This window comes from Delphinapterus leucas, chromosome X (assembly GCF_059928025.1).
Source record: "Delphinapterus leucas isolate spDelLeu-1000000601 "Yukka" chromosome X, BTC_Dleu_Yukka2, whole genome shotgun sequence".
NCBI lineage: Eukaryota > Metazoa > Chordata > Mammalia > Artiodactyla > Monodontidae > Delphinapterus > Delphinapterus leucas.
Genome location: NC_143150.1, coordinates 74,974,226 through 75,001,608, shown reverse-complemented (window position 1 = coordinate 75,001,608; position 27,383 = coordinate 74,974,226). Strand labels below are relative to the sequence as shown.

General features: G+C 36.3%; 1 protein-coding gene across 1 annotated transcript in view; it reads right to left on the bottom strand.

Annotated features, from left to right (window-relative positions):
• Positions 1-27,383, bottom strand: part of OPHN1 (oligophrenin 1) — a 684,959-nt gene that overhangs the window by 37,583 nt on the left and 619,993 nt on the right. Inside the window, exon 26 of the mRNA XM_022561083.3 lies at positions 1-27,383. This exon is cut by the window's left edge and continues 37,583 nt beyond it. The gene's annotated coding sequence lies outside the window, so the exon portion shown is untranslated.

Sequence of the window (27,383 nt, the reverse complement as noted above, 5' to 3'; positions counted from 1 at the left end):
ACAATACTTTAAAAGGATCATACACCAGGATCAAGTGGAATTTATCCCAGGGATGTAAGAATAGTTCAATATATGAAAATCAATCAATGTGATACACTGCATTAACAAAAGATAAAATTCATACAATCATCTCAATAGTTTCAGCAAATCTTTCAACATGCACTCATGATAAAAACTCTAAACAAAGTGAGTATAGAGGGTTCATACCTCAACATAATAAAGTCCATATATGACAAACCCACAGCTAATATCATACTTAGTGGTGAAAAGCTGAAAGCATTTTCTCTAAAATCAGGAACAAGACAAGGATACCCACTCTCACCACTTCATTCAACATAATACTGGAAGACCTAGTCACAGTAATCAGACCAGAAATAGAAGTAAAAGTAATCAAAATGGGAAAGGAAGAAGTAAAACAGTCACTGTTTGCAGATGACAGATACTGTATATAGAAAACCTTAAAGATTTCCAAGAAAAGGGTTAGAACTGATAAACAAATCCAGTAAAGTTACAGGAAAAAAATCAAAATACAAAAATTTGAGGGCTTCCCTGGTGGTGCAGTGGTTGGGAGTCCGCCTGCCGATGCAGGTTTGTGCCCCAGTCTGGGAAGACCCCACATGCCACAGAGTGGCTGGGCCCATGAGCCATGGCCTCTGAGCCTGCACGTCCGGAGCCTGTGCTCTGCAATGGGAGAGGCCACAGCAGTGAGAGGCCCGCATACTGCAAAAAAAAAAAAAAATTGCTGCATTTCCATATATTAATAATGAACTTTTAGAAATAAAAATTAAGAAAGCAATCCCAGGGACTTCCCTGGTGGTCCAGTGGTTAAGACTTTGCACTTTCACTGCACAGAGCATGGGTCTGATACCTGGTGGATTTGATCCCTGGTCAGGCAACTAAGATCTCACATGCCACATGGTGTGGCCAAAAGAAAAACAAAACAAAACTCTGCTTTCTGCAAAGCCTGACCTCCCCAGCAACCTCATCGATGACCCTCCTTATAAAAAAAAAAAGCAATACCAATTATAAGTGTATCAATAAGAATAAAATACCTGGAAATAAATATAACCAAGGAGGTAAAAAATATGTACATTGAAAACTATGACATTGATCAAAGAAACTGGAGACAACTTAAATAAATGGAGAGATATACTGTGTTCTTGAATTGGAAGAATTAATATTGTTGAAATATCAATGCTACCTAAAGCATTCTATAGATTCAGTACAATCCCTATTAAACATAAATGTCATTTTTCACAGAATTAGAACAAATAATCCTAAAATTTATATGGAACTACAAAAGATCCCAAATAGCCAAAGCGATCTTGAGAAAGCAAAACAAATCTAGAGATACCATGCTCCCTGATTTCAAACTATATTACAAAACTTATAGTAATCAAAACAGTATGGTATTGGCACAAAAACAGACATATAGATCAATAAAATAGAAGAGAGAGCCCAAAAATAAATTCATGTTACATGGTCAAATAATATATGTCAAAGGAGGCAAGAATATACAATGGGGGAAATACAACCTCTTCAATAAATGGTGTTGGAAAAACTGAACAGTGGCATGCAAAGAAATGGAATTATACCATTTTCTTTCCCCATATACAAAAGCAAACTCAAAAGGGATTAAATAATTAAATGTAAGACTTTAAACCATAAAACTTCCAGAAGAAAACATAGTCAGTATGCTCTTTCACAGTGGTATTACCAATATCATTTTGGATCTGTGTCCTCAGGCAAGGGAAACAAAAGCAAAAATATACAAATGGGAATAAATCCAACTAAAAGAGCTTTTTCACATAGAAAGTAACCATCAACAAAATGAAAAGGCATTCTACTGAATGGGAGAAAATAATTACAAAGGATATATCCGATAAGGGGGGATATCCAAATTATATAAAGACATCATATAACCCAATATAAAAAACAGACAATATAATTTAAAAATGGGCAGAGGAAATGAATAGACATTTCTCTAAAGAAGATATACAAATTGCCAACAGACACATGATAAGAAGCCCAGCGTCATTAATTATTAGGGAAATGCAAAACAAAACCACAATGAGATATCACTTCACACCTGTCAGAATGACTATCATCAAAAATACCACAAATAACAAGTCTTGGATAGGATCTGGAGAAAAGGGAATCCTCTTGCACTGCTGGCAGTAATGTAATTTGGTACAGCCACTAAAGAAAAAAGTATGAAGATTCCTCAAAAAATTAAAAATTGAACTACCAAATGATCCAGCAATTTAACACTTCTGGGTATTTATCTTAAGAAAACAAAAACACTGAAGGAGGAGAGATCATGATGGCAGAGTAAGAGGTCGCTGAGCTCACCTTCCCCCACAAATGCATCAAAAACACATCTACATGTGGAGCAATTCTCACTAAAAATAAACTGGAGATTGGCAGAAAGGCTCTTCTACAATCAAGGCTGTAAAAAAAATATGCACAAAGAGTCAGCTAGGAAGGGAGGAGAAGTGTCAGGTTGGGACCTGCACCTGTAGGAGGGGACACTGAAGAGGAGAGAGGTATCATGGGCTCTGAGATCCCACCTGGGGAGTGAGGCATTCAAATAACATTTTGGACACCCCAGCCCTGGGATCCAACTCTGGGAAGACCCTTGGCTGGTTAGAAAACCACTGGGACTTCCAGGAGGACTGTAAAAAACCTAGACCCCACTTGTGAAGAGCATGCACACACTGATTTACTCCTGGGAGCAAGGTGGAAAAAGCAGATTGAAACTACCCGGGTCTTTGGTCAGTTTTCCATGATGACCTCAGCATGTGTCCTGGCCCCTCTATTTCTGGCACAGCTCCCCACCAGTGCAAAGGCTGCTATTGTTGAAGAGAGTGCACACTTGGGGGGATGGAGCCCACTTGGACCTGGTACTGCATCTGAACAAGGTGAGGGCAGTCTTTAGTGGTGCTTACAGAGGTAGCAGATCTGGAGCTGTCTTGAGCACGGACTGGTATGCTGGAACTGTCCCAGTATGCACTTTGGCCAACATGGGGTGCTAGATCTGACCCTCTTGCTTTGATGCTGCTCCCCTTTGGGGCAAAGGTGCCCTTGTTGGGATGAGAAAGAGTGAAAACTTAGTGGGAATAGAAACAGTTTAGACCTGAACCTAAGGATTCTGCTCCTTGACCTTGTGAATAGATCCCACCTCTTACAGGGTGGTGAGGCATAGGAGGAGTCCTGGCTCACACCTGGCTCTGGCCCTAGCCACTCCATCTCTAACCACACAGGCCACCAAAGTGCTAGCTGCCAGCACACCCTGGTGGAAGACGTGACCTGTGTTCACTTCAGATCCAGCACTCCCACCAGACCACTGGGCACATGCAGACTGCATAGGGATGCTCCCACACAAGGACATCCCTTCAAGACCAGGATAGGAAACAGTACCACTTAACTTCATAGAGAAAGAGAAAGTTAAACAAAACTGAGAAGACAGAGAAAATTGTTTCAAATGAAAGAACAAGAAACAAAAACTTAAAAAAAAATGAATGAACCAGAGATAAATAATTTACTAGAGAAAGAGTTCAAAGAATTAGTAATAAGAATTCTAACTGAACTTAAGAAAACAACAAATGAACACAGTGAGAATTTAAACAAGGAACTAGACAATATGAAACAGAAACAATCAGAGCTGAAGGATACAATAACTGAAATGAAAAACACACTAGAAGGAATTAAGGGAAGACTAGTTGATACAAAAGAATGAATAAGTGGTCTGTAAGATAGAATCATGGAAGTCAGTCTATCAGAACAGCAAAAAGAAAAATTAAAAAATGAGGGCATTTTAAGAGACCTCTGGGACAACAAAAAGTCAGAAGACATTTTCATTACAGTGATCCCAGAAGTGGAAGAAAGAGAGAAAGGGATAGAAAATGTATTTGATGAAAACTACACAAACCTGAAGAAGGAAACAGATATCCAGGTACGGGAAGCACAGAGAGTCCCAGAAAGATTAACGAGACCCACACTAAGACATATTTTAATTAAAATGGCAAAAGTTAAAGATAGAGAATTCTAAAGGCAGCAAGAGAAAAAGAAAGAGTCACATACAATGGACTCCCCATAAAGATATTAGCTAATTTTTCTGCAGAAAATTTGCAGCCCAGAAGGGAGTAGCAAAGAGACTCACAGACTTAGAGAATGAACTTATGGTGACCGGGGGGGAAGGGTGGTGGGGAGGGATAGATTGAGAGTTTGGTATTGACAAGTACATTCTGCTATATTTAAAATAGATAACCAACAAGGATCTACTGTATAGCACAAGGAACTCTGCTCAATACTCTGTAATAACCTAAATGGGAAAAGAATTTGAAAAAGAATAGATACATGTATATGTATAACTGAATCACTTTGCTGTACACCTGAAACTAACACAACATTGTTAATCAACTATACTCCAATATATAATAAAAATTTTAAAATTTAAATAAATAAAAAATGAATAAAGGAAACAGGTGGAAAAAATTTTAAAAATAAAGCACTGAACAAAGGAAACCACAAACAAAATGGAAAAACACAGAGAATGGGAGAAAATATTCACAAACAATGTGACCAAGAAGGGATTAGTCTACAAAATATACAAACAGCTCATGCAGCTCAATATACAAAAAACATATTACTCAATCAAAAAATAGGTGGAAGATCTAAATAGACATTTCTCCAAAGAAGACATATATATGGCCAAGAGGCACAGGAAGATATGCTCAACATAGCTAATTATTAGAGAAATGTAAATAAAAACTACAATGACCTCACACTGGTCAAAGTGGTCATCATCAAAAAATCTACAAACAATAGGAGAGAGGTTGTGGAGAAAAGGGAACCCTCCTACACTGTTGGTGGAAATGTAAATTGGTAAAGCCACTATGGAGAACAGTATGGAGGTTCCTTTAAAAACTAAAAATAGAGCTACCGTATTATCCAGCAATCCCACTCCTGGGCATATATCCAGATAAAAATGTGGTTCAAAAGGATTCATGCACCCCAATGTTCTTGCAGCACTGTTTACAATAGCCAAGACAGGGAAGCAACCTAAATGTCCATCAGCAGACGAATGGATAAAGAAGATGTGGTGCATACAAAAAGAATAAAATAATGCCATTTTTGGCAACATGGATGGACCTGGAGATTATCATACTACATGAAGTAAGTCAGATAGAGAAAGACAAATATCATATGCTATCACTTATATGGGGAATCAAAAAAATGATACAAATGAACTTATTTAAAAAACAGGAACAGACTCACAGACTTAGAGAATGAAATTTTGGTTTCCAGAGGGGAAGGGTGGGAAGGAGGTTAGACTGGGAGTTTGAGACTGACATGTACACACTGTTGTATTTAAAATAAACAACTAACAAGGACCTACTGTAAAAAAAATAAAATAAAGTGCTAAAAGGAAAGAATCTAAACCTAGGTTACTCTACCCAGCTAGGTTTTCATTCAGAATTGAAAGAGAGATAAAGAACTTATCAGTCAAGGAAAAACTAAAAGAGTTCATAACTACTAAATTGACCCTAAAAGAAGTGTTAAAGGGTCTTCTTGAAGTGGAAGAGCAAAGGTAAAAAAGGGAAGATTTTATAGGAAAGGGGAAATCCCACTTGTAAAGGCAAATATATAGTAAAAGCTGTGGATCAAACAATTAATAAGCTAGTATGAAGACTGAAAGACAAAAATTGTAAAATCAACTATAACTACAATAAACATTTAAGGAATGAACACAAAGGTGTAAAATATGACATCAAAAACAGAAAATGTGGGAGAGGGTTATAAAAAATGTAGATCTTTTAGAATGTGTTTGTACTTAAATGACTATCAGTTTAAAACTAGTAGATAAAGTTATAGATGAATATAGAACCACATGCTAACCACAAATCAAAGCCTACAATAGATAACACAAAAAACAAAAATAAAGAAACAAAAGCATATTATGAAAGAAAATCATCAAACCAGAATGGTACAAACAAAAAGAAGAAATAAACGCAAAAGAACTACAAAAACAACTGGAAAATAAGTAATAAAATGGCAATAAGTACATACCTATCAATAATTACTTTAAATGTCAATGGACTAAATGATTTTATCAAAAGACATAGGGTGGATATATTGGATAAATATAACAAGACCTTTCAATATGCTACCTACAAGAGACTCACTTCAGAGCTAAAGACACACACAGACTGGAAGTGAGGGGATGGAAAATGATATTTCATGCAAACTGAAATGACAAGAAAGTGGGGGTAGCAATAATCTTATCAGATAAAATAGACTTTAAAATAAAGACTATCACAAAAGACAAACAGAGACATTATATAATAGTAAAGGGATCAGTATAAGAAAAGGGTATTACATTCATTAACATATACTCACCCAATACGGGAGCACCTAAATGTATAAAGCAAATACTAACATATAAAGGGAGAAACTGACAATAATACAATAAGAGTAGAGCACTTTAACAGTCCACTTACATCAATAAACAGAAAATCAATAAGGAAACAGTGGACCAAATGACACATTAGACCAGTTGGACTTAACAGATATCTACAGGACATCCCATCCCCAAAATGCAGAATACACTTTCTTTTCAAGGGCATGTAGAATGGTCTCCAGGGTAGATCACATGCCAGGATGCAAAACAATTCTCAACAAATTTAAGAGGGTAGAAATTTTATCAAGCATATTTTCTGATCACAACAGTATAAAACTGGGAATCAATTACAGGAAGAAAAATGGGAAAAACACAAACACGTGGAGACTACACAACATGCAACTAAGAAACCAATGGGTCAATGAAGACATTAAAGAGGAAATCAGAAAAAACCTTGAGAAAAATTAAAATGGAAACAAAACTTTGCAAAATCTATGGGATGCAGCAAAAGCAGTTCTAAGAAGGAATTTCATAGCAATACAGGCCTACTCAAGCAATAAGAAAAATATCAAACAAACAAACAAACCTACCACCTAAAAGAATTAGAAAAAGAAGAACAAAGCACAAGGAAGGAAACAATAAAGATCAGAGAGGAAATAAATAGAATAGAGATCAAAAAAGAAACAATAGAAAAGATCAATGAAACCAAAAGCTGGTTATTTGAAAAGATAAACAAAATTGATAAACCTTTAGCCAGGCTCACCAAGAAGAAAAGAAAGAGGATCCAAATAAACAAAATAAGATGAGAAAGAGAAGAAATAACAAACAATATCACAGAGATACAATCAAAAGAGAATACTACAGTTATATGACAACAAATTGGCAAACCTAGAAGAAATGGACACATTTCTAGAAATGCAGTCTTCTCAGAATAAATCAGGGAGAAATAGACAACATGAACAAACTGATAAGTAATAGTGAAATTGAATTAGTAATCAAAAAACTGCAAGAAAACAAATGTACAGAACTGAACAGCTTCATAGGTTAATTCTGCCAAACATAAAAAGAAGAGCTAACACCTATCCTGCTCAGACTATCCCAAAAAATTGAAGAGGGAACACTCCCAAATTTTTTATACGAGGCCAACATTACCTGATACTAAAACCAGAAAGAAAACACTACAATAAAAGAAAATTACAGGTCAATATCTATGATAAAAACAGATGCAAAAAACCTCAACAAAACTTTAGCAACCAAAATTCCACAATATATTAAAAAAGATCATACACCATGAACAAGTGGGATTTATGCCAGGAATGCAAGGGTAGTTCAATACCAAGAAATCAAACAATGTGATACACCACATTAACAAAATGAAGGAACAAACCATATGGTCATCTCAACGGAAGCAGAAAAAGCATTTGACAAAATTCAATATCCATTCATGATAAAAAACTCTCATCAAAGTTGGTATAGAGGGAAACATACCTCAACATAATAAGGGCCATTCACGACAAACCAACAGCTAGAATTACACAGAATTGTGAAAAGATGAAAGCTTTTGTTCTAAGATCAAGAAAAAAACAAGGATGCCCACTCTTGTCACTTCTATTTAACACACTATTTGAAGTCCTAGCCACTATAATCAGGCAAGAAAAAGAAATAAAATGCATCCAAATTGGAAGGGAAGAATTAAAACTGTCACTATTTGCAGAAGACATGATTTTACATATAGAAAATCCTAAGATCTCTATCAAAAAACTATTAGAATTAATAAATGAATTCATTAATGTTGCAGGATATAATATTAATATACAGAAATCTGTTGCTTTACTATACATTAGTAATGAACTATCAGAAAGAGAAAGCAAGAAAATAATCCCATTTAAACTCACATCAAAAAGAATAAATACCTAGGAATAAACTTAACCAAGGAGTTGAAAGTTCAATACTCTGAAATCTATAAAACACTGACGTAGGAAATAGAAGATGATACAAAGAAATGGAAAGATATCTTTGCTCATGGATTGGAAGAATTAATATTGTTAAAGTGTCCATAATACCCAAAGCAAGCTACAGATTTAATGCAAACTCTATCGAAACACCCATGACATTTTTCACAGAACTAGAGCATATAATTCTAAAATTCACATGGAATGACAAAAGACTCCAAATAGCCAAAGCAATCTTGAGAAGAAATAACAAGCTAGAAGTATTATGAGCCCCAACTTCAGACTATACTGCAAAACTACAGTAATCTAAATAGTATGGTACTGGTACAAAAACAGACACATATTTCAGTGGAACAGAATAGAGAGCCTAGTTTATTAGAAATAAACCCACACATTTATGGTCAATTAATCTATGACAAAGGAGGCAAGAATATACAATGGGGCAAAGACAATCTCTTCAATAAGTGGTGCTGGGAAAACTGGACAATTATATTAAAAGAATGAAATTAGAATATTTTCTCACACCATATGCAAAAATAAACTCAAAATGTATTAGTGACCTAAATCTAAGCCCAGAAACCATAAAAATCCTAGAAGAAAACATAATCAAAACACTCTTTGACATAAATTGTAGAAATATTTTTTTGCATCTGTCTCCTAAGGCAAAGTAAACAAAAGCAAAAATAAACAAATGGGACCTAATTAAACATAAAATCTTTTGCACAGCAAAGGAAACCATCAACAAAATGAAAAGGCATTCTACTGAATTGGAGAAAATGTTTGCAAATTATATGACCTATAAAGGGATAGTATCCAAAATATATAATCAGCTCATGCAACCCAATATCAAAAAAAAAAACTGATTAAAAGAATGGGAAGAGGACTTGAATAGACACTTTTCCAAACAAGTCACATGGATGGCCACAAGGCTCAACATTACTAATAATCAGAGAATGCAGAACAAAGCCACAGTGAGATATTACCTCACAGCTGTCAGGATGGCTATCATCAAAAAGACCACAAATAACAAGAGCTGACAAGGATGTGGAGAAAGTGTAACCCTAGTACACTGTTGACGGGAATGTAAGTTGGTGCAGGCCCTATAGAAACAGTATGGGGTTTCCTCAAAAAATTAAAACTAGAACTACCATAGGGTCCTGGTATATATCCACACCTGAGTATTTATCCAAAGAAAACAAAAACACAAAGTTGAAAAGATACGTGAACCACAGTGTTCATAGCAGCATTATTTACAATAGCCAACATATGGAAGAAACATGTGTCCATCAACAGGTTAACGGATAAAGGAGATGCAATGGAATATTACTCAGCCATAAAAAAATGAAAAATTGCTGTTTGCAACAACATGGCTGGATCTTCAAGTTATTATGCTTTGTGAAGTAAGTCATATAGAAAAAAACAAATACTGTGTGGTTTCATTTATATGTGGAATCTAAAAATATGAAACTAATGAATATAACCAGATAGATAAAGATTTTCAGGTATAGAGAAAAAACTAGTGGTTACCAGTGGGGAGAGGCAAGGGTGGGTAGGGGCAATATAGAAGGAGGTGATTAGGAGGTACAACTACTATATATAAAATAAGTAAGCTACAAGGATACATTGCACAGCATAGGGAATATAGCCAATATTTTATAATAACTTTAAATGTAATAAACCTAATATGGTAAATTATACTTCAATTTAAAAAAAGAAGAAAATGAAAACACTAATTTGAAAAGATATATGCACTCCAATGTTCATTGCAGCATTATTTACAATAGCCAAGATATGGAAGCAACCTAAGTGTCTGTCAATAGATAAATGGATAAAGAAGACGTGGTATATGTATACAATGCAATATTATTCAGCCACAAAAAGAATGAAATATTTCCATTTGTAGCAACCTGGATCCACCTAGATGGTATTATGTTAAGTGAAATGTCAGGCAGAGAAATACAAATACTGTATGATCTTACTTATATGTGGAATCTAAAAATGAACAAAACAAAACAAAAACAGATTCATAGATACAGAAAGTAAGCTGGTGGTTGCCAGAGGGGAGGTGGGTTGAGGGTTGGACAAAATAAGTGAAGGGGGTTAAGAGGTACACAATTCCAGTAATAAATAAGTCATGTGATGTAATATGTAGTATAAAGATTATAGTCAATAATACTGTAATAATTTTGTGTGGTGATAATGATTACTAGACTTATTATGGTGATGATTTCATAATGCATTTAAATGTCGAATCACTATGTTGTACACCTATAACTAACATAATATTCTATGTCAGCTATACTTCATTAGCCTCCCACGCCCCCTCCCCCCCATAACTGCCAAGCCATTACTCTCTCCACTATTCTTAATAATCTTTGCTTGCAAACTTTGCTTAGGAATTCCATGCTGGCACATCCCCACCTCTTACAACACAAATCAGTGAGATACCATTAGTCACCAACTCAAACATGGTGTGCTATGGTCTGAAAATTATTTTGGCTCAATATTTTATTTCTTATCATCTTAATTCTGAAAAATCGAAATGCTGAAAAGCAAACATTACCTATAATGGAAAAAGTCTGACTTTTAAACTGCTATGTAACATAAGGAAAGCAGACCTTGATATTTAAGAGAGAAATGCCTCTAAGCCTTTATAAACTTCCAAATTATAAATACTAATAGATAATATAACATAAAATGAAAAATAACAAGCAATCATTGATTACTTGTTATGTGTTTGGTGTGGTGTTAAACTATTTTATATGCATCATGTCCTTTGATCTTCATAACAACACTATGAATCAATTTTCCAATGTAAAAAACCTGAAAGCTAGAGAGGTTAAGTAACTTGCCCAAAGTCATATATGTAAAAGTAGTGGATCCAGTACTGAAATCCAGACACTCTTAGAGGAGGCAATGATTTTTAAAACAGTATACAAAAAGTGTTAACCATCTGAAAAATAGAGAATATAAAAATTAAGTTCTATTTATCAAATGACTATAAGAAAAATAAAAACACTCTAGCCAAAAATTGGAGGAATATGTGTACAATGCATATATTTGACAAAGGATGTGTATCCAGATTATATATATAACCCCTGCAAATCAATGTCAAAAGACAGGTAGACCAATAGAAAAATAAGCAAAAGACTTGAGCATTCACTTTACAAAAGAAGATATCCAAATGACCAATAAACATATAGAAAAGGTGTTCAACTTCATTAGTCATCAGGGAAATGCAAAAGGAAACCATAATGAGATGACACACCACAATAAAAAGAATGGCTAAAATAAAAAATACAAAAATTCCAAGTGTTGGTAAGAATTTAAAACAACGAGAACTCACACACTGCCGATGGAAATGCATACAACCTCTTTGGAAAAGGCAGTGTCTACTAAAGCTGAATATATTCACAATGACCTATCCATTCCATTCGTAGGCATATATCCAACAGAAATACACACATATTTACTATAAGGCATGTAAAGAAATGTTCATAGAAGCACTACTCATAATTGCCAATAACTGGAAATTTCCTAATGATCATCAGTAACAGAATGGACTGGATCAATATATGGTTGTATATTTACATAATGGAACACTATACAGCAATCAGAATGAACCAACTACAACTATTAGAACAACACAGCTGAATATCACAAATATAACTTTGATCAAGGAAACTGGAGACAAAGGAGTAAATATGGTATGATTCCATTTATATAAATTACAAAAACAGACAAAATTAGTCTTTGGTGTTTGAAGTGAGGATAATAGTTTCCACTGGAGGAGGGCAAACTTATTCTGAGGGAGCATGAGGAGGGGGTCCTACTAAGGTGCTGGTGATGTTCTGTCTAGATATTAGCACTGTTGCATAAGTGACTTTATTCTATGAAATTCATGAGTTGTGCACTTTTCCTTATGTATATTATGGTTCAATAGAAAAAGCCAAACCAAAACATAAAGCAGTCTGCCTCCAGATACTACACATTTAACCATGCCATCATACTCCCTATGAATTGAGACCTACAGAGCCAATCTGAGTTACAGAGGCTGGCCCTACTCATTAGCAAGTAACTCATGCCACATTTGACTTAATTACTTCCTTGACAACTGATGAATGACTGCATGTCATGGGTTTTTGGCATCATGTGCAAGTATTTGAATCTGATTGTTGAAGTTTCAAATTCCAAGAGACATTCCCCAGCCATCTGGTAATTGAGGCAGGGGTGCTGGCATTTCTGAACTCCAAAGTAATTGTGAATTTTCTGTTCCAGTAGAGAATTACTTGGGAGGGGCAGACAAGGTGGTGGTGGTTGTCTGAGCTAGACATGGTTCTCTATAGGAAGAGAAAGCAAAGATTTTGTAGATCCTGTAAGAAGTAGATAGACCTGAAGGAGGGCTTAGAGAAACTTCCTGGAGGCCCACCTCACAGCACTTTGGGGAGATAGCTCTTAAATAATCACAAAAATAAATGCATAATTGTAGATTATGAAAAGTGCTATTAAGGAAGAGTAAAGAAAGGGATGACAGGTCACAACAAGGAAATTATCTGGTTTAGTTTGGGGCCTCAAGGAAAGACTTTCTGAGGAATTAACATTGAACCAGAAAGCTGGAACTGAAAGATAAGAAGTTACCCATGCAAAGAAATGGAGAGAAAGTGTCCAAGTCAAAAGGAAAATCATGGCCCTGAGACAGAGAGGAGAATGTCATGTTTGAAGAAAAGGAAGTAGACCAATGTAGCTGGAGAAGTATGAGCATGGGGGAAAGAATGCTGTGAGATGAGGCTGGAGAAGAAATCGTAGAAGATCCTGCAGTGTCTTGTAGGGCATATTAAGGATTTTGGATTTCAAGTGCAATGGAAAACCATTCCAAACAGGGTTGGGGCATGATCTGATTTACATTTTTAAAAGACCACTCTGGCTGCTGTGTGGTGAATTTACTATAGCATGAGATGAGAGGAAATGAGAAAACAAGTTATGAGGCTATTTAAGTAGTCCAAGTGAGAGATGGTTGGTGGCTTAGACGTAAGTGAAGGCTATGGAGAGGGACAGAGTGCAGAGTTTGGGAATACATTCTGCAGGTAGAATTGACAGAGCTTACTGATGCACTGGAGTGGTGAATGAGAGAAAAGGAGCTACTTAAATAATGCCCAGTTATTTTTGGCATGAGCAATTGTAGATGGAGCTACTATTTATTAATATAAGGAAGAGCATATTTAGACTGAAAGAGAGGAAATAAATCAAGAGCTTGGTTTTAAACATGTTAGTTTTGAGATGCCAGGGATTCTTTCAGATGGAGATGTTAAATGGATAGTGGGATTAGTAAATCTGGAGCTCAGAATATATGTATGGGCTGAACAGAGAGATTTGAAACTTGTTGACAAAAAGAGGCTGTTTAAAGCCATGAGAATGTATGAAGCCCCAGGGAAGAGTGTTTATGGAAGAGATGGAAAGGGCCCAAGACTGATCTCTGAGGAAGGTCCAATAAGAACCAAAAGAGCAGTATAAGAACAACTAGCCAAGAGGCAGAAGGAGAACTAAGATATTGTCCTGGGAAGAATTTCAAGGAGTAAGGAGTGGACACTGGAGTCAAATGTAGCAGAGAGGAAAAATAGGATCAACACTGAAAAGTGTTATTGGATTTAATATCACTGAGGTACTTGGTGACCTTGGCAAGAGAATTGTTTGTTAAGTGATGGAAAGGGAAGCCAGATTGTAGTAGGTTGAGATGTGAGAGAAGGTGAGGAATTTGAGACTTTGAGAACAATCAGCTCTCTCAAAAGGCTTGGTTGGCTATGTACAGAAGAACAATAGAGCAGTAACTAGAGGCAGGTAGGGATAGAAGAGAATGAGAAGGAAATATTGGTTGAGGGAGAATTTTCTTAAGATGGAGGAGATTTGAGTGCATTTATAGGTCTGCAGAGAAGTGGTCAGTTTAGAGGGAGCTACTGAAAATACAACAGAAGGAACACTATCCCATTGATTAAATATTTTAATCTTTTTTTTGCATTAATATCTGCCACCCCATTCATATTGGGATTGCCTTATTGAATTTCTCATCATTCTCACTTGTATTATCTGTAACCATTTCCTAACGGGTCTTCTTGTTTCCAATTATCCCTTCCTTAAAAACACTGGTCTACCAGCAGTTCTCAAAGAATGGTCTGTGGTCTCTGGGAGGTCCCTGAGATACTTTTAGGGTGTCCGTGAAGTCAAAACTATTTTCATAATGATACTAAGATTTTACTATCTTCATACTAAAGTCCTTTGGCTTTGTCACTGTGTGGATATTTGCATGGATGCCACCTCAGCATAAATCAAGGTAGTAAAACTAAATTGTCACTGGATTCTTCACCACCACTAACTCTCAGAAAAAATAAAAATAAGTGCCTTATTCACTTTTATACTATCCTTGATTAAGCAGTAAAAAAATATTAATTTTGTTAATCTCAATCCTAGAGTATATAACTTTCTAATATTCTATGTGACAAAATGGAAATTACTCATAAAACACCTCTGCTGTACAGCAAAGTATGATGGTTGTCTAAGGGAAAAGTACTTGTGAGTTGTGGGCTGAACTAGCTGCTTTTTTCATAAAATATCATTTTTAATTGACAGAGCAACTGAGAGATAAAATGTGTTTATTCACACTTGGATATTTGGCAGATATTTTCTTTCAAATGAACAATGTGAGCCTGTCACTTCAAGGAAAAAGCTGACAATATATGTTGCCAATGACAAAATTTGAGCTTTCAAGTGAAAATTAGAATTTTAGAAAATTTGTATCTGGAACCATGAGCTTGACAGTTTTCCACAACGTTTATGATAAGATTAATGGTATTATTAAAACATTCTTTCAAAATTACTGTATAGGAGCAGCAGAGGAGAGCGCAGCAACAGGGGTGCGGAGGAAAAAGTGGAGAGATTCCCACAAAGAGGATCGGTGCCGACCAGCACTCACCAACAAGAGAGGCTTGTCTGCTCACCCACCAGGGAGGGCGGGGGCTGGGAGCTGAGGCTCGGGCTTCGGTCATATCCCAGGGAGAGGACTGGGGTTGGCTGCGTGACCACAGCCTGAAGGGGGCTAGTGTGCCACAGCTAGCCAGGAGGGAGTCCGGGAAAATGTCTGGAGCTGCCTAAGACTTTTTCTTCCATCTTTGTTTCCTGGTGCGCAAGGAGAGGGGATTAAGAGTGCCACTTAAAGGAGCTCCACAGATGGGCACAAGCCGCGGCTATCAGCACGGACTACAGAGACGGGCATGAGATGCTAAGGCTGCTGCTGCAGCCAGCAAGAAGCCTGTGTGCGAGCACAGGTCACTATCCACACCTCCCCTCCCAGGAGCCTGTGCAGCCTGCCAGTGCCAGGGTCCCGTGGTGCAGGGACAATTTCCCCGGGGGAATGCATGGTGCGCCTCAGGCTGGTGCAACATCACGCTGTCCTCTCCTGCCGCAGGCTCACCCTGCATTCGTAGCCCTCCCTCTCCCCGGCCTGAGTGAGCCAGAGCCCCTCGAATCAGCGGCTCCTTTAACGCCGGCCTGTCTGAGCAAAGAACAGACGCCCTCAGGCAACATACATGCAGAGGCGGGGCCAAATACAAAGCTGAACCCCGGGAGTTGTGCGAACAAAGAAGAGAAAAAGAAATTTCTCCCAGCAGCCACAGGAGCAGTGGATTAAATCACCACAATCAACTTGATGTACCTAGCATCTGTGGAATACCTGAATAGAAAACGAATCATCCCAGATGGAGGAGGTGGGCTTTGAGAGCAAGATATATTATTTTTTCCACTTTTCCTCTTTTTGTGAGTGTGCATGCTTCTGTGTGAGATATTGCCTTTATAGCTTTGCTTTCACGATTTGTCCTAGGGTTCTGTCCATCCGTTGTTTTTTCTTTTTTTTTTTTTTACTTAAAATTTTTTATTTTATTAATAATTATTTTTTATTTTTATTTTAATAAATTTATTTTATTTTATCCTCTTTCTTTATTCTTTCAACTATTTCTCCCTTTTATTCCGAGCCGTGTGGATGAAAGGCTCATGGTGCTCCAGCCAGCAGTGTGTGCTGTACCACTGAGGGGGGAGAACCAACATCAGAACACTGGTCCACAAGAGACTTCCCAGCTCCACGTGATATCAAATGGCGAAAATCTACCAGAGATCTGCATCTCAACACCAAGACCCACCTTCACTCAACGACCAGCAAGCTACAGTGCTTGACACCCTATGCCAAACAACTAGCAAGACAGGAACACAACACCACCCATTACCAGAGAGGCTGCCTAAAATCATAATAAGGCCACAGACACCACAAAACACACCACCAGATGTGGAACTGCCCACCAGAAAGACAAGATCCAGCCTCATCCACCAGAACACAGGCACAAGTCCCCTCCACCAGGAAGCCTACACAACCCACTGAACGAACTCTAGCCACTGGAGAAAGACACAAAAGACAATGGGAACTACGAACCTGCAGCATGCAAAAAGGAGACCGCAAACAAAGTAAAATAAGCAAAGTGAGAAGATAGGAAAACACACAGCAGATGAAGGACCAAGGTAAAAACACACCAGACCTAACAAATGAAGAGGAAATAGGGAGTCTACCTGAAAAAGAATTCAGAATAATGATAGTAAAGATGACCCAAAATCTTGGAAATAGAATAGAGAAAATGCAAGAAACATTTAACAAGTACATAGAAGAACTAAAGAGGTAACAAACAATGATGAACAACACACTAAATGAAATTAAAAATACTCTAGAAGGGATCAATAGCAGAATAACTGAGGCAGAAGAACGGATAAGTGACCTGGAAGACAAAATACTGGAAATAACTCCTGCAGAGCAGAAAAAAGAATGAAAAGAAATGAGGACAGTCTCAGAGACTTCTGGGACAGCATTAAATGCACCAACATTTGAATTATAGGGGTCTCAGAAGAAGAGAAAAAGAAAGGGACTGAGAAAATATTTGAAGGGATTATAGTGGAAAACTTCCCTAATATGGGAAGAAAATAGTTAATCAAGTCCAGGAAGCACAGAGAGTCCCATACAGGATAATTCCAAGGAGAAACACACCAAGACACATATTAATGAAATTATCAAAAGTTAAATACAAAGAACAAATATTAAAAGGAGCAAGGGAAAAACAACAAATAACACACAAGGGAATCCCCATAAAGTTAATAGCTGACCTATCATCAGAAACTCTGAAAGCCAGAAGGGAATGACAGGACATATTTAAAGTGATCAAGGAGAAAAAACTACAAGCAAGATTACGCTACCCATCAAGGATATCATTCAGATTTGATGAAGAAATTAAAACCTTTACAGACAAGCAAAAGCTGAGAGAGTTCAGCATCACCAAACCAGCTTTACAACAAATGCTAAAGGAACTTCTCTAGGCAAGAAACACAAGAGAAGGAAAAGACCCACAATAACAAGCCCAAAACAATAAAGAAAATGGGAATAGAAACATACATATCGATAATTACCTTAAATGTAAATGGAATAAATGCTCGCACCAAAAGACAGAGACTGGCTAAATGGATACAAAAACAAGAGCCATATATATGCTGTCTACAAGAGACCCACTTCAGACCTAGAGACACATACAGACTGACAGTGAGAGGATGGAAAAAGATATTCCATGCAAAAGGAAACCAAAATTAAGCTGGAGTAGCAATTCTCATATCAGACAAAATAGACTTTAAAATAAAGACTATTACAAGAGACAAAGAAGGACACTAGGTAAAGATCAAGGGATCGATCCAAGAAGAAGATACAACAATTGTAAATATTTATGCACCCAACATAGGAGCACCTCAATACATAAGGCAAATACTTACAGCCAAAGAAGGGGAAATTGACAGTAACACAATCATAGTAGGGGACACTAACACACCACTTTCACCAATGGACAGATCATCCAAAATGAAAATAAATAAGGAAATACAAGCTTTAAAGGATACATTAAAAAATTGGACTTAATTGATATTTATAGGACATTCCATCCAAAAACAGCAGAATACACATTTCTCTCAAATGCTCATGGAACATTCTCCAGAAGAGATAATATCTTGGGTCACAAATCAAGCCTTGGTAAAATTAGGAAAATTGAAATTGTATCAAGTATCTTTTCCGACAACAACACTATGAGACTAGATATCAATTACAGGAAAAGATCTGTAAAAAATACAACCACATGGAGGCTAAACAATACACTACTTAATAACGAAGTGATCACTAAAGAAATCAAAGAGGAAATCAAAAAGTACGTACAAACAAAAGAAAATGGAGACATGACCACCCAAAACCTATGGGATGCAGGAAAACAGTTCTAACAGGGAAGTTTATAGCAATAAAATCCTACTTTAAGAAACAGGGAACATCTCAAATAAACAACCTAATCTTGCACCTAAAGCAATTAGAGAAAGAAGACAAAAAAAAACCCCAAAGTTAGCAGCAGGAAAGAAATCATAAAGATCAGATAAGAAATAAATGAAAAAGAAATGAAGGAAATGATAGCAAAGATCAATAAAACTAAAAGCTTGTTCTTTGAGAAGATAAACAAAATGGATAAACCATTAGCCAGACTCATCAAGAAAAAAAGGGAGAAGACTCAAATCAATAGAATTAGAAATGAAAAAGGAGAAGTAACAAATGACACTGCAGAAATACAAAAGATCATGAGAGATTACTACAAGCAACTCTATGCCAATAAAATGGACAACCTGGAAGAAATGGACAAACTCTTAGAAATGCACTACCTGCTGAGACTAAACCAGGAAGAAATAGAAAATATGAACAGAAAAATCACAAGCAATGAAATTGACATTGTGATTAAAACTCTTTCAAAAAGCAAAAGCCCAGGACCAGATGGGTTCACAAGCGATTTCTATCAAACATTTGGAGAAGAGCTAACACCTATCCTTCTCAAACTCTTCCAAAATATAGCAGAGGGAGGAACACTCCCAAACTCATTCTATGAGGCCACGATCACCCTGATACTAAAACCAGACAAGGATGTCACAAAGAAAGAAAACTACAGGCCAATATCACTGATGAATATAGATGCAAAAATCCTCAACAAAATAGTAGCAAACAGAATCCAACAGCACATTAAAAGGATCATACACCATGATCAAGTAGGGTTTATTCCAGCAATGCAAGGATTCTTCAATATACGCAAATCAATCAACGTGATATACCATATTAACAAATTGAAGGAGAAAAATCATATGATCATCTCAAAAGATGCAGAGAAGCTTTCGACAAAATTGAATACCCATTTATGATAAAAACCCTGCAGAAAGTAGGCATAGAGGGGACTTTCCTCAACATAATAAAGGCCATATATGACAACCCCACAGCCAACATCTTCCTCAATGTTGGAAAAATGAAAACATTTCCACTAACATCAGGAACAAGAGAAGGTTGCCCACTCTCACCACTATTATTCGACATAGTTTTGGAAGTTTTAGCCACAGCAATCCGAGAAGAAAAAGAAATAAAACGAATCCATATCAGAAAAGAAGAAGTAAAGCTGACCCCGTTTGCAGATGACATGATACTGTACATAGAGAATCCAAAAGATGCTACGAGAAAAGTACTAGAGCTAATCAATTAATTTGGTACAGTAGCAGGATACAAAATTTATGCACAGAAATCTCTGGCATTCCTATACACTAATGAGGAAAAATCTGAAAGTTAAATAAAGAAAACACTCCAATTTACCATTACAACAAAAAGAATAAAATATCTAGGAATAAGGATACAAAAGATCTGTATGCAGAAAATTATAAGACACTGATGAAAGAAATTAAAGGTGATACAAATAGATGGAGAGATATACCATGTTCTTGGTTTGGAAGAATCCACATTATGAAAATGACTCTACTATACAAAGCAATCTACAGATTCAATGCAATCCATATCAAACTACCACTGGCATTGTCCACAGAACTAGAGCAAAACATCTAAAATTTGTATGGAGACAAAAAAGACCCCGAATAGCCAAACCAATGTTAAGTACAAAAAACGGAGCTGGAGGAAGCAGGTTCCCTGAATTCAGACTATACTACAAAGCTACAGTAATCAAGACAGTATGGTACTGACACAAAAACAGAAATAATGATTAATGGAACAGGATAGAAAGCCCAGAGATAAACCCACGCACATATGGTCACCTTATCTTTGATAAAGGAGGCAAGAATATACAGTGGAGAAAAGACAGCCTCTTCAGAAGTGGTGCCAGGAAAACTGGACAGGTACATATAAAAGTATGAGATTAGAACACTCCCTAACACCATACACAAAAATAAGCTCAAAATGGATTAAAGACCTAAATGTAAGGCCAGAAACTATCAAACTCTTAGAGGAAAACATAGGCAGAACACTCTATGACATAAATCACAGCAAGATCCTTTTTGACCTACCTGCTAGAGAAATCGAAATAAAAACAAAAATAAACAAATAGGCCCTAATGAAACTTCAAAGCTTTTGCACAGCAAAGGAAACCATAAGCAACACCAAAAGACAACCCTCAGAATGGGAGAAAATATTTGCAAATAAAGCAACTGACAAAGGATTAATCTCCAAAATTTACAACTAACTCATGAAGCTCAATATCAAAAACGAATAACTCAATCCAAAAAACGGCAGAAGACCTAAATAGACACTTCTCCAAAGAAGATATACACATTGCCAACAAACACATGAAAGAATGCTCAACATCATGAATCATTAGAGAAATGCAAATCAAAACTACAATGAGAGATCATCTCACACCTGTCAGAATCGTCATCATCAAAAAATCTGCAAACAATCAATGCTAGAGAGGGAGTGCACAAAAGGGAACACTCTTGCACTGTTGGTGAATGTAAATTGATACAGCCACTATGGAGAACAGTATGTAGGTTCCTTAAAAACTACAAATAGAACTACCATACGACCCAACAGTCCCACTACTGGGCATATACCCTGAGTAAACCATAAATCAAAAAGTGTCATGTACCAATATATTCATTGTAGGTCTATTTACAATAGCCAGGATATGGAAGCAACCTAAGGGTCCATCAACAGATTAATGGATAAAGGAGATGTGGCACATATATACAATGGAATATTACTCAGCCATAAGAAGAAACAAAATTGAGTTATTTGTAGCGAGGTGGATGGACTTAGAGTCTGTCATACAGAATGAAGTATGTCAGAAAGAGAAAAATAAATACCGTATGCTACAACATATATATGGAATCTAAGGAAAAAAATAGTTATGAAGAAGCTAAGGGTAAGACCAGAATAAAGACACAGACCTACTAGAGAATGGACTTGAGGTTATGGGGAAGGGGAAGGGGAAGCTGTGCCAAAGTGAGAGAGTGGCATGGACATATATACACTACCAAACATAAAATAGATAACTAGTGGGAACTAGCCACATAGCACAGGAAGATCAGCTTGGTGGTTTGTGACCACCTAGAGGTGTGGAATAGAGAGAGTGGGAGGGAGGGAGATGCAAGAGGGAAGAGATATGGGAACATATGTATATGTATAAGTGATGCACTTTTTTATAAAGCAGAAACTAATACACCATTGTAAAGCAATCATACTGCAATAAAGATGTTTAAAAAATTACTTTATAATGAAATGTACATTTAGGATTTGCATGACTAAGTGCACTAAAAATATTCCTAATAACCGAGGCGTGGTGCTACAAAATCATACCAGGGTAAATGATCCATTCAAAGTTCAAGACAGACGAATTAATTTTAATATAATAAAACAGGTGAAGTTCACTGAGATGGTTTTTGGTTCCTCATTGTAATTAACCTTTAAAAAACTATACTGGTGGAGCTTTGGTGTACTCTTAAAGAAGATTATCCACACAGCTGAATGAGAACAGATTGTCTTTATTTCTTTCAAATAAAAACACACATCATAATAGATTGAATGCATAAAGAGCCACAAGAATATGGTTGTCTTCTATTATACCAGAGAGTATGAGTTTCAGAAAAAAATCTAAAATTATACCATTCCTCTCACTATGTTTTAGTTTGGAAAATATATAAAGCTTTTGCACAGCAAAGGAAACCATAAACAAAACAAAAAGACAACCCTCAGAATGGCAGATAATATTTGAAATTGAAGCAACCAACAAGGGATTAATTTCCAAAATATAAAAAAAGCTCATGCAACTCAATATAAAAAAAACAAAGTGCCCATGCAAAAAAATGGGCAGAAGATTTAAATAAACACTTCTCCAAAGAAGACATACTGATGGCCAAAAAGCACATTAAAAGATGCTCAACATCACAAATTATTAGAGAAATGAAAATCAAAACTACAGTGATGACCTGGAAGATAAAATAGTGGAAATAATTACTGCAGAGCAGAATAAAGAAAAAAGAATGAAAAGAATTGAGGACAGTCTCAGAGACATCTGGGACAACATTAAATGCACCAACATTCAAATTATAGGGATTCAAGAAGAAGAAGAGAAAAGGAAAGGGACAGACAAAATATTTAAAGAGATTATAGTTGAAAACTTCCCTAATATGGGAAAGGAAATAGTTAATCAACTCCAGGAAGCACAGAGAGTCCCATACATGATAAATCCAAGGAGAAACACAGCAAGACACATATTAATCAAACGGTCAAAAATTAAATACAAAGAACAAATATTACAAGCAGCAAGGGAAAAAGCAACAAATAACACACAAGGGAATCCCCATAAGGTTAACAGTTGATCTTTCAGCAGAAACTCTGCAAGCCAGAAGGGAGTGGCAGGACATATTGAAAGTGATGAAGGAGAAAAACCTAAAACCAAGAATACTCTACTGAGCAAGGATCTCTTCAGATTTGAGGGAGAAATTAAAATCTTTACAGACAAGCAAAAGCTAAGAGAATTCAGAACCACAAAACCAGGTTTACAACAAATGCTAAAGGAACTTATCTAGGCAGGAAATACAAGAGAAGGAAAAGACCTACAATAACAAACTCAAAACAATGAAGAAAATGGTAATAGGAACACACATATTGATAATAACCTTAAATGTGAATGGATTAAATGCTAAAAAAAAAGAAATAGACTGGCTGAATAGATAAAAAAAACAAGATCTGTATATATGCTGTCTACAAGAGACCCACTTCAGATCTACCTACACATACAGACTGAAAGTGAGGGGATGGATAAAGATATTCCATGCAAATGGAAATCAAAAGACAGCTGGTGTAGCAATTCTCATATCAGACAAAATAGACTTTAAAACAAAGACTATTACAAGAGACAAAGAAGGACACTAGGTAAAGATCAAGGGATCAATCCAAGAAGAAGATATAACAATTGTAAATATTTATGCACCCGACATAGGAGCACCTCAATACATAAGGCAAATACTAACAGCCATAAAAGGGGAAACTGACAGTAACACAATCATAGTAGGGGACTTTAACACCCCAATTTCACCAATGGACAGATCATCCAAAATGAAAATAAATAAGGAAACACAAGCTTTAAATGATACATTAAACAAGATGTACTTAATTAATATTTATAGGACATTCAATCCAAAAACAACAGAATACACATTTTTCTCAGGTGCTCATGGAATATCCTCCAGGATAGATCATATCTTGGGTCACAAATTAAGTGTTGGTAAATTTTAGAAAATTGAAATGGTATCAAGTATCTTTTCTGACCACAATGCTATGAGACTAGATATCAATTACAGGAAAAGATCTGTAAAAAATACAAACACATGGAGGCTAAACAATATACTACCTAATAACCAAGAGATCACTGAAGAAATCAAAGAGGAAATCAAAAAATACCTACGAACAAATGAAAATGAAAACACGACAACCCAAAACCTATGGGATGCAGCAAAAGCAGTTCTAAGAGGGAAGTTTATAGCAATACAATTCTATCTTTTGAAACAAGAAACATGTCAAATAAACAACCTAACCTTACTACTAAAGCAATCAGAGAAAGAAGAACAAAAAACTAAAAGTTACCAGAAGGAAACAAATCATAAAGATTTCTTTATGATTTACAAAAATAAATGAAAAATAAATGAAGGAAACAATTGCAAAGATCAATAAAACTAAAACCTGCTTTTTTGAGAAGATAAACAGAATTAATAAATCATTAAGCAGACCCATCAAGAAAAAAGGGAGAAGACTCAAATCAATAGAATTAGAAATGAAAAGAAGTAAAAGCTGATACTGCAGAAATACAAAGGATCATGAGAAATTGCACAAGCAATTATATGCCAATAAAATGGAAAACCTAGAAGAAATGGACAAATACCTAGAAATACACAGCCTTCCGAGACTGAAACAGGAAGAAATAGAAATATGAACAGACCAATCACAAGTACTGAAATTGAAACTGTGATTAAACCTCTTCTAACAAACAAAAGCCCAGGAACAGATGGCTTCACAGGCGAATTATATCAAATATTTAGAGAATAGCTAACACCTATACTTCACAAACTCTTCCAAGATATAGCAGAGGGAGGAAGACTCGCTAACTCATTCTACAAGGCCACAATCACCCTGACCAAAACCAGACAAAGATGTCACAAGGAAAGAAAACTACAGGCCAATAACACTGATGAACATAGATGCAGTAATCCTCAACAAAATACTAGGAAAAAGAATCCAAACGCACATTAAAAACATCATACACCAAGATCAAGTGGGGCTTATCCCAGGAATGCAAGGATTCTTCAATATACACAAATCAATCAGTGTGATACACCATATTAAAAAACTGAAGGAGAAAATCCTTATGATCATCTCAATAGATGCAGAGAAAACTTTCAACAAAATTCAACACCCATTTATGAAAAAAAACCCTCCAGAAAGTAGGCATAGAGGGAAATTTCCTCAACATAACAAAGGCCATATATGACAAACCCACAGCCAACATTGCCCTCAATGGTGAAAAACTGAAACCATTTCCACTAAGACCAGAAAAAAGAAAAGGTTGCCCACTCTCGCCAATATGATTCAACATAGTTTTGGAAGGTTTAGCAACAGCAACCAGAGAAGAAAAAGAAATAAAAGGAATCTAAATCAGAAAAGAAGAAGTAGAGCTGTAACTGTTTGCAGATGACATGATACTATACATAGAGAATCCTAAAGATGTTACCAGAAAACTACTAGAGCTAATCAATGAATTTGGTAAAGTAGCAGGGTACAAAATTAATGCACAGAAATCTCTGGCTTCCTCTACACTAATGATGAAAAACCTGCAAGTGAAATTAAGAAAACATTCCCATTTACCACTGCAACAAAAAGAATATAATATCTAGGAATAAACCTACCTAAGGAGACAAAAGAGCTGTATGCAGAAAATTATAAGACACTGATGAAAGAAATTAAAGGTGATACAAATAGATGGAGAGATACACCATGTTCTTAGATTGGAAGAATCAAAATTGTGAAAATGACTATACTACCCAAAGCAATCTACAGATTCAATGCAATCCCTATCAAACTATGACTGGCATTTGTCACAGAACTAGAACAAAATATTTCACAGTTTGTAAGGAAACACAAAAGAACCCGAATAGTCAAAGCAATCTTGAGAAAGAAAAACGGAGATGGAGGAAGCAGGCTCCCTGTCTTCAGACTACACTAGAAAGCTACAGTAATCAAGACAGTATGGTACTGGCACAAATACAGAAATATAGATCAATGGAAGAGGATAGAAAGCCCAGAGATAAACTCACGCATGTATGGTCACCTTATCTTTGATAAAGGAGGCAAGAATATACAGTGGAGAAAAGACAGCCTCTTTAATAAGAGGTGCTGGGAAAACTGGACAGGTACATGTAAAAGAATGAAATTAGAACATTCCCTAACACCATACACAAAAATAAACTCAAAATGGATTAAACCCCTAAAGGTAAGGCCAGACACTACCAAACTCGTAGAGGAAAACGTAGGCAGAACACTCTTATGACATAAATCACAGCAAGATCCTTTTTGACCAACCTCCTAGAGAAATGGAAATAAAAACAAAAATAAACAAATGAGACCTAATGAAACTTCAAAGCTTTTGCACAGCAAAGGAAACCATAAACAAGACCAAAAGACAGCCCTCAGAATGGAAGAAAATATTTGCAAATGAAGCAAGTGACAAACGATTAATCTCCAAAATTTACAAGCAACTCATGCATCTCAATATCAAAAAAGCCAAACAACCCAATCCAAAAATGGGCAGAAGACATAAATAGACGTTTCTCCAAAGAAGGTATACAGATTGCCAACAAACACATGAAAGAATGCTCAACATCATTAATCATTAGAGAAATGCAAATCAAAACTACAATTAGATATCATCTCATACCAGCCAGAATGGCCATCATCAAAACAGCTACAAACAATAAACGCTGGAGAGGGTGTGGAGAAAAAGGAACCCTCTTGCACTGTTGGTGGGAATGTAAATTGATACAGCCCCTATCGAGAACAGTATGGAGGTTCCTTAAAAAACTAAAAATATAACTACCATACAACCCAGCAATCCCACTTCTGTGCATATACCCTGAGAAAACCATAGTTCAAAAAGAGTCATGTACCAAAATGTTCATTGAAGCTCTATTTACAATGGCCAGGACATGGAAGCAACCTAAATGTCCATCAACAGATGAATAGATATAGAAGATGTGGCACATATATACAATGGAATATTACTCAGCCATTAAAAGAAACGAAATTGAATATTTTGTAGTGAGGTGGATGGACCTAGAGTCTGTCATACAGAATGAAGTAAGTCAGAAAGAGAAAAACAAATACCGTATGCTAAGACATATATATGGAATTAAAAAAAATGGTCAGGGTTTCCCTCGTGGCGCAGTGGTTGAGGGCCCGCCTTCTGATGCAGAGGACACAGGTTCATGCCCCGGTCCGGGAAGATCCCACATGCCGCGGAGTGGCTGGGCCCATGAGCCATGGCTGCTGAGCCTGTGCGTCCAGAGTCTGTGCTCCACAATGGAAGAGGCCACAACAGTGAGAGGCCCACGTA